The following is a 17,377-nucleotide window of genomic DNA, read 5'->3' as shown; positions in this document are numbered from 1 at the left end:
AGACCTAGTGAAACATGATCCTCTGGGAATCAGTAAGCAAAAATGTCAGAAAGCTTCACAGCATATATGATTGATCGATTGAACCACAGTAAATCCTCTTAGTTCCTCTCTGTTATTTCTGGTTAAATTTGACTATCACAGGAAGAATCTTGCTGCTTTACTGGAGAGGAATTCTTTCTAGCCAAGTGAAAGGACTATTATCAGGAACTGTTAGTTGTTTTGAGAGTCATCCTTAATAAATCTAACTATTCTTTTAATGACAGAAAAATTTGGACTCCCTTTGAGGGAGAATTTTCCAATATTTGCTAAAATTTTAAATAAGTATGTGTTATGACTGGTCCATTCTGTTTTTAGGATTCTGACCTGTAAAAATATGAACATGTGGGAATAGTTAGACATATGATTAAGGATTTTCATTTTGGTATTTTTGTGATAGCAAAATAAGACAAATCAATATAAATGCCTATCAATAGGGGGATAAATAAATAAATTTTATTATATTGGAATACCGTGTACTCTTACAATGGGAATTAAAGAGGTATTTTTAACTGACCTGAAAAGCTATCCATACTCATAGGTTGTGAAGTGAAGAGGGAGATTTTAAAAATATGTATCCACTGAAAACCTTGTAAATAAGGTTTACCTTGTAAATAAGGACCTAATAAATGAGTTCAGCAAGATTGCAGGATATAAGATCAGTATATAAAAATCAATTGCATTTCTGTACGTTATTGATGAAAAATCTCGGAATTAAATTAAGAAAGCAATTCCACTTACAATAGAATCCAAGAGAATAAAGCTACTTGGGAATAAGTTTAGCAAAAACAAAACAAAACAAAAATCAAGGCTACACTTGAACTACACTAAAAACTACACAATATAGCTTAAAAAAGTTAAAGAATATCTAAGTAAGTGGAAAAGCATCATGTTCATAGATTGGAAGACTTAATATTGATAAAATATCAGTATTTCTCAAACTGATCTACAGATTCAATAAAATTCCTATCAAAATCCCCATTCATGCCTTTTTTTTCTTTGCAGAAATTGGCAAACTGAACCTAAAATTCATATAGAAATATAAGGAACCCAGGCTAGCCAAAAAATGTTCACAAAGGAATAAAGCTGGAGAACTCACACTTTCTGATTTCAAAACTTACTACAGAGCTGCAACAATCAAGACAGTGTAGTATTGTAAAATAAACATCTAGATCAACAGAATATAATTGAGAGCTGAGGAATAAACCCCCTTCATAGTCAATTGATTTTCAACAAGGTGCCAACACAATTCAATGGGGGAAAAGACTCTTTTCCGCAAATGGTGCTGGACAACTAGATACCCACATTCAAAAGAATGAGTTTGGGCCCTATTCTCACTCCATTTGTGAAATTTAAGCTCAAGATGGATGAATGAACAAAGTGCAAGAGCTAAAACATGAAATCTTAGAAGATAATACAAGAACAAATCGTTATGATTTTGGGTTGGTCAATGATGTCTTAGATAAAACCAAAAAAGCACAAGCCATAAAAGAGAAACAAAAGTTGGACGTCAGAATTAAAAACTTTTGCTTCAAATAGTACCCGCTATGAAGTGAAAAGACAACTTACAGATGGGGAGAAAATATTTGCAAATCATATATTGAATAAGAGACTTGTATCCAGTATATATGAAGAATTCTTGCAACAAGAAAACAACCCAATTAAAATTGTCAAAGGACTTGAATAGAAATTTCTCCAAAGATGATAGAAGAATGATTAACATGCACAGGGATGTATGTGCAACAACATGAGTCATTAGGGAAAAGGTACATCAAAACCACAATGAAATACTACTTCATGAGTACTATAAAGTCTACAGTCAAAAAGGCAATAGCAAGTACAGATGAGAATAGGGAATTAGAACTCTCATATATTTCTGGTGGGAATGTAAAAGGGGGCAGCCCCTTTGGCAAATACTTGGGCAGTTTATCAAAATGTTAAACATAGAATTACCACAGGGTCCAGCAATTCTACCCCTAGGTATATACCCAGGAAAAATGAAAACATGTTTACCAAAGACTTGTACATGAATGCACAGAGTGATATTATTCATAAGAGACAAAAAGTGGAACAACCCAAATATGCATCCATTGATGAATGGATAAACAAAATATGTTAAATCCATACAATGGAATACTATTGGTCAACAAAAAGGATCCACATACTGATACATGTAGCAATGTGGATACATTTCCAAAACATTCTTCTGAATGAAAGAAGTCAGACACAGAAGACTGCATACTGTGTCATGGTATGTAAATTTCCTCTCAATAAAGTGGTTAAAAAAACATGTATAATAAGATTCTAGTTCTGTTTGACAGCACATATATATCTAAGTGCTTAAATACCTCTATCTATTTTACTTAAGTATATGTATATGTATGTAAATAAGCATGGAAAAATATGGGGTCACAAACATTCAGTAAACTGTTAATGGTTTTTCCCAGGGGAGGGAGGAAGAAAGGTTGAGAGACAAGTGTATTCATATCCTACTTTATTCAGTTCTGATTCATTTACATAGGTTGTAATACACAAATTGATTTAATGTGTTTTTCTTAAAAAATAGAAATGAATCCATTGCAAATGAAGAAAGAAAAAGAGAGAAAAACAGAAAGAACAAAATAATGAATTGCTGTAATGTATCAAGATTGCAGCTCTTGTTAGTAATAGATCTGTTCATTCATTTGTCAATTAAATGACAAATAAAAGAGGTCCTGGAGATAAACATTATAGGACAGGATTTTAAAGACCTGCATCTAGTTCGTGTATAACTGTAAAAACAAAGACATATTTATAATCTGAACACTGTTCCTTTTTAAAAATAATCCGTATTTCTTTTTTTTTTTTTTCAACGTTTTTTATTTATTTTTGGGACAGAGAGAGACAGAGCATGAACGGGGGAGGGGCAGAGAGAGAGGGAGACACAGAATCGGAAACAGGCTCCAGGCTCTGAGCCATCAGCCCAGAGCCTGACGCGGGGCTCGAACTCACGGACCGCGAGATTGTGACCTGGCTGAAGTCGGACGCTTAACCGACTGCGCCACCCAGGCGCCCCAATAATCAGTATTTCTGATCATTAATGTTATTTGGTGGCAAGAGGGAAAGTGGTATCTTTTTTACATATTGCAATTTAAAATATTTTTCCTTATGATGTTAAATAAACCTTAGATCCATTTTTGTTTTTGCATATGATTAGCAACTACAATGGTCTTTTGGATGTTTCTGTGGTTATACCAAACAAAACCGTGGCATGCTGAATTTACGTCTAGATCCCTTTATTATCACTATTTCCTATTCCTTTAACATTCCAGCTGCCTCACCATTCTTTAGGATGAATTATCAGTTATTTATCTAATAGTTATTTATGTAAATATTTATCAGTATAACAAACCAACAATTGGTTTTTGATAGCAACAGCAAGAGTTCTGAGGTAAGAGAAACAAATGAACTTTATTTGCTTAATTTGCAGTAAGAGTACTTGGGTATTATTCATAACTCTTTTTCAGTAGGTCATTGGCAAAATAATTAACAGTTTGTAGTTCTGAGTTCACTTTAGTCAGAGTAATTGCAAATACAGTTAGCCCTTGAACAACAGGGGTGTTTGGGGTTAGGGGCATTGACTCTGGCTCAATCAAAATTCCTCATATAACTTTTGACTCCCCCAAGACTTAGCTGTCAATATACCCTATTGTTAATAGGAAGCCTTACTGATAACATAAACAGTCCACTAACAGAAATTTTGTATGTTATAACAATAACATACAATATAATAAAGTATGTTCGAGAAAAGAAAATGTTATTAAGAAAACCATAAGGAAGAGAAAGTACATTTACAGTACTGTATTGTATTGAAAAAAAATTGTGTGTAAGTGAACCTGAGTAGTTCAAACTCATGTTGTTCAAAAGTCAACTGTAATGCATATACCATCCTCTCTGCTTAGTGGTTTTCTATGTAACGATAAACTGTTACATTTGAAGAGGTAATGGTATTTTACAAAATTAAAAATATTTGATATAAATTAAAATAGTCCTCTGGAATTGAAACGTGACATATATAGCATAAGAACCAAAATATTTTTAATATGCTTTTTTATATTTTAAAATTTATTTTGTTATAGCCATATTTCCTGCATGCGCTCATTCATTATATATTTATTGAGTTATTCTAATTTTCTGGCATTCTACTAGGTGATGTAGGAGGGAAAGTGAGTAGGATATTGACCCTGCCTTCAAATACTCATGGTCTTTCTAAAAAGACAATCTTATAAACCAGGCATTGAAGTCACTGATAAAAAAGTATAAAATTGTAAACTACCTCAACTTGGATTTTAAAATACTGTGTAAAAAGAAAATATATCTCATTAAAAATGACACAAATTTAAATTATATTTTTAAAATCCAATACTGTGGCATCACAAAGAAAAGCAATGTTAATACTTTCTATTTTCCCTTTTATTCCCCCAGAATTTAAAACAACCATTTAAAAAAAAATTTTTTTTAACCTTTATTTATTTTTGAGACAGAGAGAGACAGAGAATGAACGGGGGAGGGGCAGAGAGAGAGGGAGACACAGAATCCGAAACAGGCTCCAGGCTCTGAGCCATCAGCACAGAGCCCGACGCAGGGCTTGAACTCACGAACCGCGAGATCATGACCTGAGCTGAAGTCGGGCGCTTAACCGACTGAGCCACCCAGGCGCCCCAAAACAACCATTTTAAAGTGAACAGATACTTAAGTTGACTTGGAAGAATATTAGATCCAACTTTACATTTTTAAGGGTAGCTCATTAGAGTAGCTGATGTCACCCAACTCTATTTAATTGTCTGATCTCCAGACCCCCTCCCATTTTCGCTCAAAATAGAAGTAATTGATTTTTTTGTTGCTGGGGTCCTCAGCTCACATCTCTTTGGAAGCTCTTTATCATTTTGAGCTATAAGTATTTATATATACATTTTAGCTCCTTGTGCAGACTATAAGGTTATTGATAACAGGGGCTCTGCCTATTTATTCTTGCATTTGCCATAGAATCCTGTGCAGTTCTTGTACAAACAGGTGCTCAGCATTTATGGCACGCATAAATGATCTGCTACCAATCCAGGAAACTCAAACTTCTGAAATTTACATCCCCTCTCAATGAAAAACTTTGACTTAGAGAATGTTTCTCTGAAATCCCTGGGACAAGTTAATCAGAATCTAAATCTACCATGTCACTTCCTTTATACAGTCCAGTGCAACTATTCTTCTGGCTCCATAAAAGTGTCTGGGACATTTGCCAGAATGTATTGCCTTCAAATGTAAAGTTTCAGCACTTTAGAAATTGTTTTCCCTTTTAAATACTTTTCCAATAATTAGAATTTCCTGCCATCAGGTAGCACTAACAAATGCAAAGCCTTAAAAAAAGAAAAAGCAGTTATCCTTGAGATCCAGAGTCTAGTTTTCAAAATAACCTAAAATTATCAACTAAGCGTAAATAACAGTAAACACATGTATTAACTAAAGGTATTTGAAAAGACCATGAACAACTTTGGGATTTGCTCACTGCATTTTTTAAAAAAGTTTTATTATGTATTTTGAGAGAGAGAGAGAAAGCACGAGTGGGGGAATGGCAGAGAGAGAGCAAGGATCCTAAGCAGACTCTTCACCACTAGTGTGAAGCCTGATGCGGGGCTCGAACTCGCCAACTGTAAGATCATGACCTGAGCTAGAGTCCAATGCATAACTGGCTGAGCCACCCAGATGCCCCTTGCTCACTTCATTTTGAGTATAAGATGCCTTTGATTTTAGCTGGCACCAGTCTTTTCTGTACATCTAAGAAGGAAAAGATATTGTCAATTAAGCAATAATATAATGCTTTCTTATCATTTAGAATTGTTTTCAGCTTTATTGAGGTATAATTGGCAAATAAAATTGAAAGATATATAAACAGTACATTGTGACGATTTGATATATGTATACTGTGAAAGGTGTCCCCCCCATAGAATTATATCCATTTCTTTCTTTTTCTTTTTTTGTTCAGCTCTAGTATATAACATGGTGACTATAGTTGATAACATGACATTATATAACTGAAATTTGCTGAAAGTAGAACTTAAATTTCTCACCCCAAATAATTTATTTTATAATCATTGAAAAGGGTCTTTTGTAATTATTAGATACAGGTGTTTATATTATATTACACTTCTCCATTTACGTGCTTTTTTGGGAATATGGTAACTTTTTATTCAGTGCTGAGTCATACCACAATCTTTTTGAGGGTGTTTTGTCGCAGTTTAACACAACATGCATACTCAAAGTGCACAGAGTTATTAAAATTATGCCAAAATAAATAGGTACCTCAAAGTCTGTGCACGCTTAGGCATAAGTTACATTGCTAGTGCCACAAGAATGACAGCAACTTTAAGATGACTAATAAAAATACTGATTTCAGAGATCATTTACCATTTTATCATGAAAGAATTTGAACTTAAAATCAATGAAATACAATATCCTTAACTTTTACTGTGTTAATTCAACTTGAATTTTAGATGATGCACAAAATCCCTTCTCTGAAATTTGGGCTCATTTTGTTCAGCAATGTCTATTTTTACTCTCTTTTTGAGAGCCCTTATTTCCAACCTAATCAAAAAAGTTCTTTGATTTGCTCTCTCAGCACTGCTGAGTATCTACGTTATAGCCTTGGACCCAAATGAATGCTGCTTCTTCTAATCTCATGAAGTACAGTGTGCTGTCTCTAAGGATTGACAACAGTTAGCATTCATTTAGTTGTTCAGGCCAGAAACCAGAAATATCTATAGGCTTGTGCCATCAAGGCCCATATGGTGTCTTTAATTATCTGCCTGTCTCTACTATGGACAAATGTTTGTATCCCTCCAAAATTCATAAAATGAAATCCTAACCCGCAATATGATAGTATTAGGAGCTGGGGTTTTTGGAAGGAGATTAGGTAATGAGAATGGAGCCTTTATGATTGAGATTGGGGCTCTTATAAAAGAGACCCCAGTGAGCTCTCTCCTCCTCCTCACCAAGTGAGTATATAATGAGAAAATGGCAACTCAGAAGATGGTCCTCCTTAGAACCTGATGATGCTGGCACGACGGTTTCTATACCTGTGAGAAATACATTTCTATTGTTTATAAGCTATTCTGACTGTGGTGTACTATTTTACCTGCCTGAACAGAATAAGACACCCACTCTAGACTTTAAATTCTGATACAATAGAGACCATCATATTCTGTTTGTCTTGCAAACTCAGTTGCTGGTCCATAATATACATATTAAACTAAAAACCCAAATGAGAATTCACTTACCTTATTTCTTTGAACAAGTGAACCCACATATTACTAGTTAAGGACTAAGATTGAAGGGACACTTGGATTTTAATCTCCTTGATTTTAATAAGATTTTATTTTGTATGTATTTTGTGCTTCATAGGGCAAACCATGAGGATACCTAGTAAATGCTTACACTGCTCATAGTTACATAGAATTTTAGAATTAAATTGGAATTTAGAAATCAGTGAATTCTAAATACCAGATCCAAAGAAGTTCTGTATTATGTGAAGTTTTAAGAAGGAACACCAAGGCAGTTGGTTAGGCACTAGACTTGACTTTGTGTCTCCTCAGTTGGTGGCAAAGAGTCAAATGTTGCTCACAGAACAGCTTTATATATATATAAAAAATAATAAAAATCGTTGAGCAGAACTTGCCTCTGATAGAAAGCTAACAAAAAACTAAATATTTAGCTCAAACCTTGTCTGACAAAGTTAATATATTATGGACATTTCAACATTCAAATTCAAAGAATATCCAAATCTGGTTTTCTTTGGAGTATAAAAAGCACTTTGGAGGATATTGAAAGATATAATAGATGGAGTGGGAAGAAAAAGTTATGGGAAGTTAAGTCTTTCATTTGTTACTTTTGACAAGCTAAGCCCAAGTAATAAGAGGCAAGGTAGTATTCTAATAAAGCATGCCTCACTGGTTATAATCGAGTTAATGTGTTCTCATCTCCAGCACATCAAGCTGCCAAGAATTTTAATAATCACAGTGCACAGGAGGATTAGAGAAGCGATATACTGTTAAGTTGGTTAATGAAGTAAAGTGTTATGAGATATGTTTTCTCAGATGGGGAAAAAAAAACCCCGGCAAAAACTGACTTTGGTTTGTATATAATAGCCATTTGCTTCTTATTTTAAAATAAGTTATCTAGAAAGAATTCTTGCAGTCCTCTGTACCTTACGTTTTTGTCTTTGCTGGTGCCAATAGTTTACTGAAAGTGTCCTTGTTAGTAACAAATATTTTGGAGGGAAAGGGAATAAGGATTATTCTTTTTTTATAATTATTCTTTTTTTTTTTTATTTTTGAGAGAGAGGGAGAGACAGAGCACGAGCTGGGGAGGGGCAGAGAGGGAGCAGAGAATCCAAAGCAGTCTCCAGGTTCTGAGCTGTCAGCACAGAGCCCGACTCAGGGCTTGAACCTATGAACCTTGATATCATGACCCTGAGCTGGTCAGAACTGACTGAGCCACGCAGGCACCCCTTGAACAAGGAGTATTCTAATGCTTATGAAACTTCTTGTATGCACCAGGTTAAGTGCTTAGCCCTACAGTGACCCTGTTGGATAGATATTATTCCACCTTAGAGATCAGGAATGTGAGGTTCATGGACATGAAATATCTTGCCCAAAGTCAATTGGAAAACAGGAGAACAGGTAGAATCAAGGCTTGATTTGATCACAGGTCTGTGTCAGCTCCAGCTGGTTTTTTCTCTAGGTCCTCCTGTCATTTCTCACTCTGCTGCTGCCCCATACAAGTTCTGTGTGTGTTTTAACTCAGATTTTGGTTTAGTGTGTGGAAAATTGTGTTTACAGGACACAATAACATGAAGTGAGTCTTGCCATCACAAACAGCACTTCCTACCACAACAGTGATAGGAAAAACATGGATCATGTAAAAGTTATTCTTACTATTTGCCCCAGAGCTGCAATCAAATTTTACTATATCTAAAACTAATAGACGAAATTTAAAAAGTGATTAAAATAAAAACAAAGACATACCACAGTCAAAATATTTATTTTTTGAAGGTTAAATCAGATAAACTAACATACTGGTAAGAGTGAGCAATGGGGAGTCCTTAAGGAATAAAACTTCAATTTTAATGTATTTCCTCATGTGCTTGCCCCCTGCCATCACACTATTTTACAAGAAAAATAAAGAATAAAGCTATCCACTTTATCCCTTATCCCTCATTCCACTCTGCCTTCATTGAAACAGTCTTTTGGTTAGCAAAGCTTTCTCCAGGCCTTTGGCTCATCTGTCATTTTCATAGCTAGAAACCAAATGATCTAGTTAATGTTTCCACTTCATTATTAAAGAGCTAACTATCACTCGATCAGAGTGGAATTTGTTCTTTCTCTTCTAGAAGAACAAATGTTTAAAATACCATAATTTAAATCAGGACAGAGTTAATCAATAAAAATGTCATCAGAAAACTGAAAATAAAGGCCGATGTACATACTGATAAATTCAAACCCATCTATCTAAGACCAAGAAGCTATTAATAACATATGCTTAGCCATAATTTGTACAATTTTATTGAATATAAATACTTGCGTCAACCACTTAGGGAGGCTATCCATTTTAATTACTTTCTATTTTTAAAGTAATGTTTCACAGCCTTATGTCCAAGGTAGTAACTAGGTCAGCAATTTATACAACTTGGATATTATCTAATTTTCAGTGAACTCATTCTAAATCAAAGTGGCATATTTTAAGCCTGGATTTCTTCAGGTCAACATTCTTATCTGAATTTCAGGGAAACCTATCTAAAGGCTAAAGAAGAAAATCAACCATGCTAATGGCTTATGCTTAAAGAGTAATCTTATGACTTGACATGAATCTATAATAAATATCTATTTCTCCAGGCAATTGTTAACATGTTCAGTTAATTCTTCGTTTAGCAAAGTGAGTTAGAAAATACCATTACCTGTAAAAGGGACCATAGCATAGTTTTGATAATTAATTAAAAACAACTCTTCCGTTTTCAGTCATTCATCCACACAATATAAATCTATACACACCCACATTTCAACATCATAATCAATTTTAGAAAATAATGTTAAAAACTCCAATATCCCAAAACTTTAGGACTGATATTTAAAGTTATTATCTTCTGTATTCCAAACAAAAATTACTCTTTTGGTTAGTTCTGTTTATTAAACATTGCCACCAAGAAAGTGTCTGCATATGACCAACAAAAACTTAAAAAAATAGCTGTGGTTCAATATAGATATTATGTTGGATCTTTGAAGGTTTGAGAATTGGTATATATATATATATTTTTAATTTTTTTAACATTTATTTTTTGAGAGACAGAGACAGAGCATGAGTGGCGGCCGGACAGAGAGAGAGGGAGATAGAGAATCTGAAGCAGGCTCCAGGCAATGAGCTGTCAGCACAGAGCCTGACCTAGGGCTCGAACCCACAAACGACAAGATCAATGACCTGAGTCAAAGTTGGACATTTAATTGACTGGGCCCCCCAGGCACCCCTGAGAATTGGTAGATGTTAAACAGAACAAAGCTATAGCTGTATCTCCTTACGGAACTGGCTTAAATTCTAAGATTCTAGAATTCTCTCATAAAGTTTGTGCCTTATCCCTTAATTTCGTGTGGAATTTAAGAATCCAAAAGTAGAAACAGTTTTGGAAAATTTCTTTGTCAGTAACTATAAGGAAAATAAAACCTCTACTCTGGGCATAATCCTATCCTTTTAACCAATAGTGTGGGGGTTTGGAAAGGGTTAACCACAACGATATCCTCAACTCCAAATTTGAAACCAATTGAGAGATAGGCACAAATCAGACAGAAAGAGGCTCAAATAGAAGTTTTAGTGGAGATTAAAACTGGATAAAAAGACTTGGTGCAGGTATATGGCCACACTGGGCTTTCTAAACCTTGACTTCAGAATTAAACAGATTTGCCCACCCAGGGGCTGGCACCATGGAGCCACTGCAGGGCCCCTGCCAGGGGCAGGGTGCTTTCCCCTGCGGTGGGGAGGGCTGCTGTTATTGGAAGATGTGTTGATTTAATGAGAGAAAGAGCCCCAACAGTTGAGCACAGCATCATAAACTCCTTTCCCCAAATTTCCCAGTCCAAGAAGAAGAGTGAGAGAGTGTGCAAAGAATATGTCTACTGGGCACTAAAAAGGTCCTCCCCATCAAGACAAAGGGAGGCATGGGGAACCCGTGTTCCCCCTCAACTCTAAATTTAAGTGGGAGACCACTGCCTCATCCTTTTGGATTGCTCATAGATTCTTTGAAATGGATGGCTGGAAACCACGGCAGGGGTTGGACTGAGGGGGTGGGGGTGCATTCTACAACTGTGTTTTGCAGTAAAAGTTGACACAGGACTATTGCATCCTACACTGATTTCCTCAGAAACAACAAATTATGGTTTAAATCACCATCAGCAGAGGTGCTTAATCAGCAGAGGTGCTGGCTAAAGGGAAGGAAAATAGGAAATCAAGAATGAAGGAGGGAATATCAGTCATAGTTTAGAACAAGTTGCTGAAAATAACTGTGGTCTCTATATATCCTTAGTGCATTTTCTTTCCCTTTTCATTCTTTTTCTGTTGCATCCATGGTATGTTTAACACTTTGCCCAGGATATGGAGGAGATGCTGGCAAGAAACTGTAGGTATGGATCTTTCTTAGAAATTCAGGATTCAGGGAACAGAATTTCTACATCATTCTCTTATGGATGGTCCCTACTCTGTAAAAATTATTTTAAAATTCTAAGAAATATAAACTCTGTATGTTGCTAAGTATAGAAATTAGTACAAGATGGGAGTGCCTGGGTGGTTCAGTTGGTTAAGCATCCAACTCTTGATTTTGGCTCAGGTCATGATCTTAGGATCATGAGATCGAACCCTATATTGGGCTCCGTGCTGAGCACGGAGCCTGTTTAAGATTCTCTGTCCCTCCCTCTCTACCCACCCCTCTCAAATAAAAAAAGAATATATATATATATATATATATCATAAGAAATCAGTACAAGATAGAACAGAGCTCTGCATGTTGAAGGAATTAATGGAACACAGAGAATTGTGGTTCTCAGTGATGATTTTCATTTTGTTAATGCTTGGTTGCAGCAAACTAACAGAAAAATACCAGAAACAAACGTTGGTATAATATTTTCATGAAATAGTAATAAATACAGATTTTGCCTCATGAAGTTCCATTGTATACATAAAAGTTTCTGGCCATTATTAGGAAGTCACATTTTTATTTTTAGAATAATCTTTGTGTGCTACATCAAAAGAGATTGACTGCAGAGGGTGATTGTAATAAAACTGACTTTCTACTTAATCACAGTGGTTCCTTAATTAGGGGACTCTCTCTTCTTTTCATCCTCCATTTTTTGAGGTTGATTTAATATTCATTTCTAGTATCCAAATAATGGTACCATCCCCACCAAAGAAAGAAAAGATACATTTAATGCAAATTCCATCCTATGATGGTATTTTATAAAATGTACCTTCCTAATTTAAAAAAAAAAAAAAAATAAAATAAAATAAAATGTACCTTCCTAATGAGTTCAGATATTTTAACCTGGTGTGTGGCCTCTAATGGATCTAGTTAGATTTTATATGAATATTTTTCTTCCCTACAGAATATATCTTTAAATATACATTTTCCCCTTTTTCTTCTCTCAGCATGTATATTCATTTATACATTTTTTCTTTGTTTTCTACTTTTTCTTTCCATCCTTTCTCTCTCAAGAAAAATAATTATTCACATGGGACAACAAAAGAAAACCCAGGCAGGAAAGAAAAGTTCCATGGAGTCTAATCAAACATGGAAACTGAAAAACAGTGGCCTCTATTCAGAGAAAGATAGAACACCCTTCCCTGATGAGGGCTTAGGACAGAAGAGGCTTTGTGAAGAATTCTGGAATAGATGGCGAGTAGATTGTCAGAGTGGCAATGGTAGCCATTTTCATTCCTGGAACAGGATTCTCTCTGACCTACTCTAGGCAGAATAGTGCTCTTGTGAGACTATTCCTTGAGTCCCCTACTCCCCAAGAAAATCAGGAGCAATATAGGTCTGATTCTGCTTTTCCTTTTTTAATTTTTTAAATGTTTATTTTTTTGAGAGGAGAGAGAGAGAGAGAGAGAGAGAGAGAGAGAGCGAGCACGGGTGGGGGGGGGTGGGGGCAGAGAGAGAGGGAGACACAGAATCCAAAGCAGGCTCCTGGCTCTAACCAACACGGGGCTTGAACTCACGAACCACGAGATCATGACCTGAGCCAAAGTCAGACCCTCACCTGTCAACTGACTGAGCCACCCAGGTGCCCCTGTTTTTCTTTTAAATACGCATTTCCAAATATGACATAAAATGTATTGCAAAAACGCTGAACAGAAATAAAATATGATGGCAAAGATTGTAGGTGATATTAACCATTTTCTTCCGAGAATTTAAGTTTTTTTCAACATTTTTAAATAATATTCACTACTTTCAAAACCAGGGAAATGTGTTATTAAAAATTAAATACAGTTCAAGCATACAACTGCATCTTCCCTTTGGGCTGGGAAAGCTCAGAGTATAAGTGTACTTTCTGAACTCTGTCTTGCTGTTGTGATTGTATGAAGAAGAACTACAATAGTTTCCCATTCTCAGTTATTTGCAGGAGAGTTTTCCAAAGTCTCCAAACTTGATTTTATTTTTTTGTTTTGTTTGTAATTTTTATTGGAAAACATTTAGAATTAGCATTACTTCGATCTTTTGCAACTTAATTTTTTAAAGAATCATATTAATCCAGAGTCTTAGATAATCAATAGGCTTTCAAGGGTATGAAGTTAATTAATTGAGAGGAAGATCTGACTTTTATGATACAGATTTTTAAATAAAGCTGTTTCAGTGATATTGAAGTAATATGTCACTTATCTGAACTTCATGAACTTAAATAAAGCAAAAGTGTTTTTGTATTCCAAGTACTATAGACAGTTATTTAAATGGTGGTCTTCATTTACTTAAAAATATATGATTAGAATTTAATTATTTGTGCACATGCCAGGGTAGTGAAAAATAAGTTCTATTAAAGAGCACATAAATAATAATCAGGGAAAAATTAATTCTTGAGTAAATTTCATTCTAAGGGTCCAGCAGGGAGGTATGTTAGGGCCCAGATAAGATGTACGAGTTGGTCTAAAAAACTAATGGGATTCTCTAAATCAGGAATGTTCTCATCATAATATAAGAGCATAGGTTTCTTAGACTCAGAAGAAAAAAATGTGATTGCTAAAGTGATGTATTAATTCTTGGGGGGAGGGGCAAAGTTTTGTACTTGTGGAGATTGCAGAAAGAGGGAGTCATAACAAGGGCCTTTCCGGATTTGCACCCAGAAAGCGTGATTTTATCCTATTCATGTTAGTTCTTCCCTGTACCTATGTGGAACCCCATTTAAAATCTCATGAGAGTGTTGAGGCATGTCCTTTACATTCAGAGAAGAGACATCTAACTCAGATGCTGAGAGGGACCATATTATTGGTTTGTCTGAGAGTGTCCAGAGACGTGGGAACTTCAGAGCTGAAATCTGGGTAGTCCCAGAAAAATCAGGGCAGTTGGTCTCTCTACTCCGTTTTCAGTAGGGGATTAGACATTTGTCACTCACACAGAGTGGGCAAAGAAATGCCACTGTGCATCAGTGAAGTCACCCTAGTATCCAGATGGGAGACATATATTTTTCTTTATCTCTCAGTCCCACAGTACCAGAGGAGGCAGGTATGAAATCTTCATACAACTTCTTGCCATATCTCCTTGATCAAGAGGTAATTATGTGTTCCACCATTCACAGGAAAAGAACAAAAAACAACTCAACAAAAAGGTGATCTTGATCACATCACAATAATAATTTACACTGGAGCTCAGATCAGAGAAAGATGTGTTTCCAGAAAACTCAGCTGCTGTACTAGACCCAAGTGGGTGATTGATTATCCAGAGGTACAAGTTTATTTTAGGCACTTCCTTTGATAACATTTAGAAGAGAAAGTTGCTGGATTAACTATCAGGTGTAGGTATAATCCACCAGTTTAGGGTAACTGAGCCAACTGATGTTTTGGACATCTTTCTGTGGAGGGGTATGATGACCAGATGTTTTTTAGAATCGGATTTACATTTATTAATCTTTAAAACATTGTATTGCATTCTGTTTCAGGAAAGTAGTTTGTGTATTCTGTCTAAAGCTTTCTTCAGCAGAAATATTTAGTCAGTTGGCATGGACTTTCTGATTAACAGTAATTTGGTATCTTATAATCTCCTTCTATTCTGAAATTTATGGTTTATTTATTGAATGTTGTATTAGCCTAAACTTCTACATTTGTCAACTGCTGCTTGTTTCCTTCCAGGTCACAATTTTCTTGAGTAAATTTCTGGTGCAGAATTATATGTTGACTGATTGATCTTCCTAAGATTCTCTACTTTGACCTGAGGGTTTTTCCTTGAACATCTTGGAGATTTGGCCCATTTCAGTGAAGAAGGGTCATGGTGCATTGTCTTTATTTGTTTTTCATACTTGCAGCTCATTTTTTTCCAGTTTGGACTAGAACATAGTACGGTCTCCATTATCTTCACTTTTTGTTAATATGTTTTGTTTTCCAGAGAGAAGGAAGAAAAAGAGGGAGGAAAGAAAGATCAAGGAAAGAAAGAGAAAGAAGAGAGGGAGGAAGGACCGAAGGAAAGCCGACCAGGAAAAAAAAAGTGCTTCTATCAATTTGGTTACTTCTTCAAAGAATGTGAAAAGTCCCCAACAAAAGTATACAAGACTTTATTATTTTGCTGAAGAAATGGATATGTTCAGCCTGCTATTTGGGGCAGGACTTCAAGGACTGGGTATCTATTGATAAATTCTCATAGGATATATTTCTTGGTCTGGGTGGCTTAAAATCTAAATTCTATCATTTGACTTAGGTATGATCAGGCTGCTAGTGAACTCAATGAACTCAATTAAAATATATTGAAGGACCATGTCTGCTGTGGAACCATCTGGTTGTGAAATACAATTATAAAACACAAGGTCATCTGAACAACAGTTTTAGAATCTAGTTAAAATAGATTGGGTGTCTACTATGTTTCAGGTGCTGTGCTAATTATAGTCGAGGAAGGATATCAATTTGAGGAAGATGCTTCAAAAGGGTATGTGTATGTTAAACACAACCAGTTAGTTATTATGTAATATTTTCCCTAAAAGATCCTTAGAAAGATGACTATATATAAAATCTGTATTCTTACTAGCATCTTGCTAAAAGAGTGACACTTTCAATTCTTTTTCCTAAAAACTCTGATTTAATTTGGCACACAATAGCATGCTGTTAATTATTAATTTTCCTATTATTGGCAAATTGTACTAAGTTTATTTTTATCATCATGATTATTACTAATCTTAAAAAATAAAAACTTGAAAATATTAAAAAGTAGACCAGAGCATTTATCATGTGCCAAACGTCGTGAAAGTCTAGTTATTATTTTCTGTCAATATCACAGTTTTAATAAGGAGTAGAAAACATTTCTGTATGTTAACATATTTCAGCTCTTTCGACAAACGATATTTGGCGACCTGTGAGAGGGTCTATTATAAAACCTGGGAACTGTGAATCACAACAGAAGGGATAAAAATAATGTTTTATATGTTAAATTTTAAACATTGATCATTTTTTTATTATAAATTTATGTGTACCTTTTTTGTTTTCCTTTTCCCCTCCTTACCTTCCATCGCATAAGACTTAACAGTGATGCTGCAGATCTAAACTCGTTGACCTGACACCTACTTCCTAACTAATTAATTAACACATCACACGGTCAACAAGGGAAATCATTTAACTTTTCTGGCCTTTTTCTCTTTAGAATGAAAGACACAACCCTTTTCGGATATGGAATCCTTGGATGAAATGTGCTTTGAACAAAATGCTTTCTCCGTTTAGTTTGTTTGACACTACTCAGCCTTGTAATAGGGTTGTCAAGTTTAGCTAATTAAGAAAGCTTTATGGAGGGGGCCTGGGTGTCTCAGTTGGTTGAGCCACATTTCTCTTGGTTTTGGCTTAGGTCATGATCTTATGGTTTGTGGGTTTGAGCCTCGAGTTGGGCTCTGGGCTGACAGCCTGGAGCCTCAGAGCCTTGGTTGGAATTCTCTCTCTCTTTCTCTCTTTCTTTCTCTCTTTCTCTCTCTCCCTCTCTGCCTCTGCCCCCAACGCCCCCCCCCCCCCCCAGCTCGCACATACTCTCTCTCTCTCTTAAAATAAATAAATAAACATTTAAAAAAAAGCTTCAGGGAATGAAGATATCTCTTCT

General features: G+C 35.4%; 1 long non-coding RNA gene across 1 annotated transcript; it reads left to right on the top strand.

Annotated features, from left to right (window-relative positions):
- The first annotated feature begins 1,032 nt into the window (after nucleotides 1-1,032).
- Nucleotides 1,033-17,041, top strand: LOC131513452 (uncharacterized). Its single transcript, XR_009262593.1, has 3 exons — nucleotides 1,033-2,287; nucleotides 15,692-15,922; nucleotides 16,934-17,041. It is a non-coding gene; the product is annotated as an uncharacterized LOC131513452 (long non-coding RNA).
- The last annotated feature ends 336 nt before the right edge of the window (nucleotides 17,042-17,377 follow it).

Source organism: Neofelis nebulosa, chromosome 6 (assembly GCF_028018385.1).
Source record: "Neofelis nebulosa isolate mNeoNeb1 chromosome 6, mNeoNeb1.pri, whole genome shotgun sequence".
In the NCBI taxonomy this organism is placed as follows: Eukaryota; Metazoa; Chordata; class Mammalia; order Carnivora; family Felidae; genus Neofelis; species Neofelis nebulosa.
The sequence above is the reverse complement of the archived record's forward strand: the minus strand, read 5'-3'. Positions and strand labels throughout refer to the sequence as shown.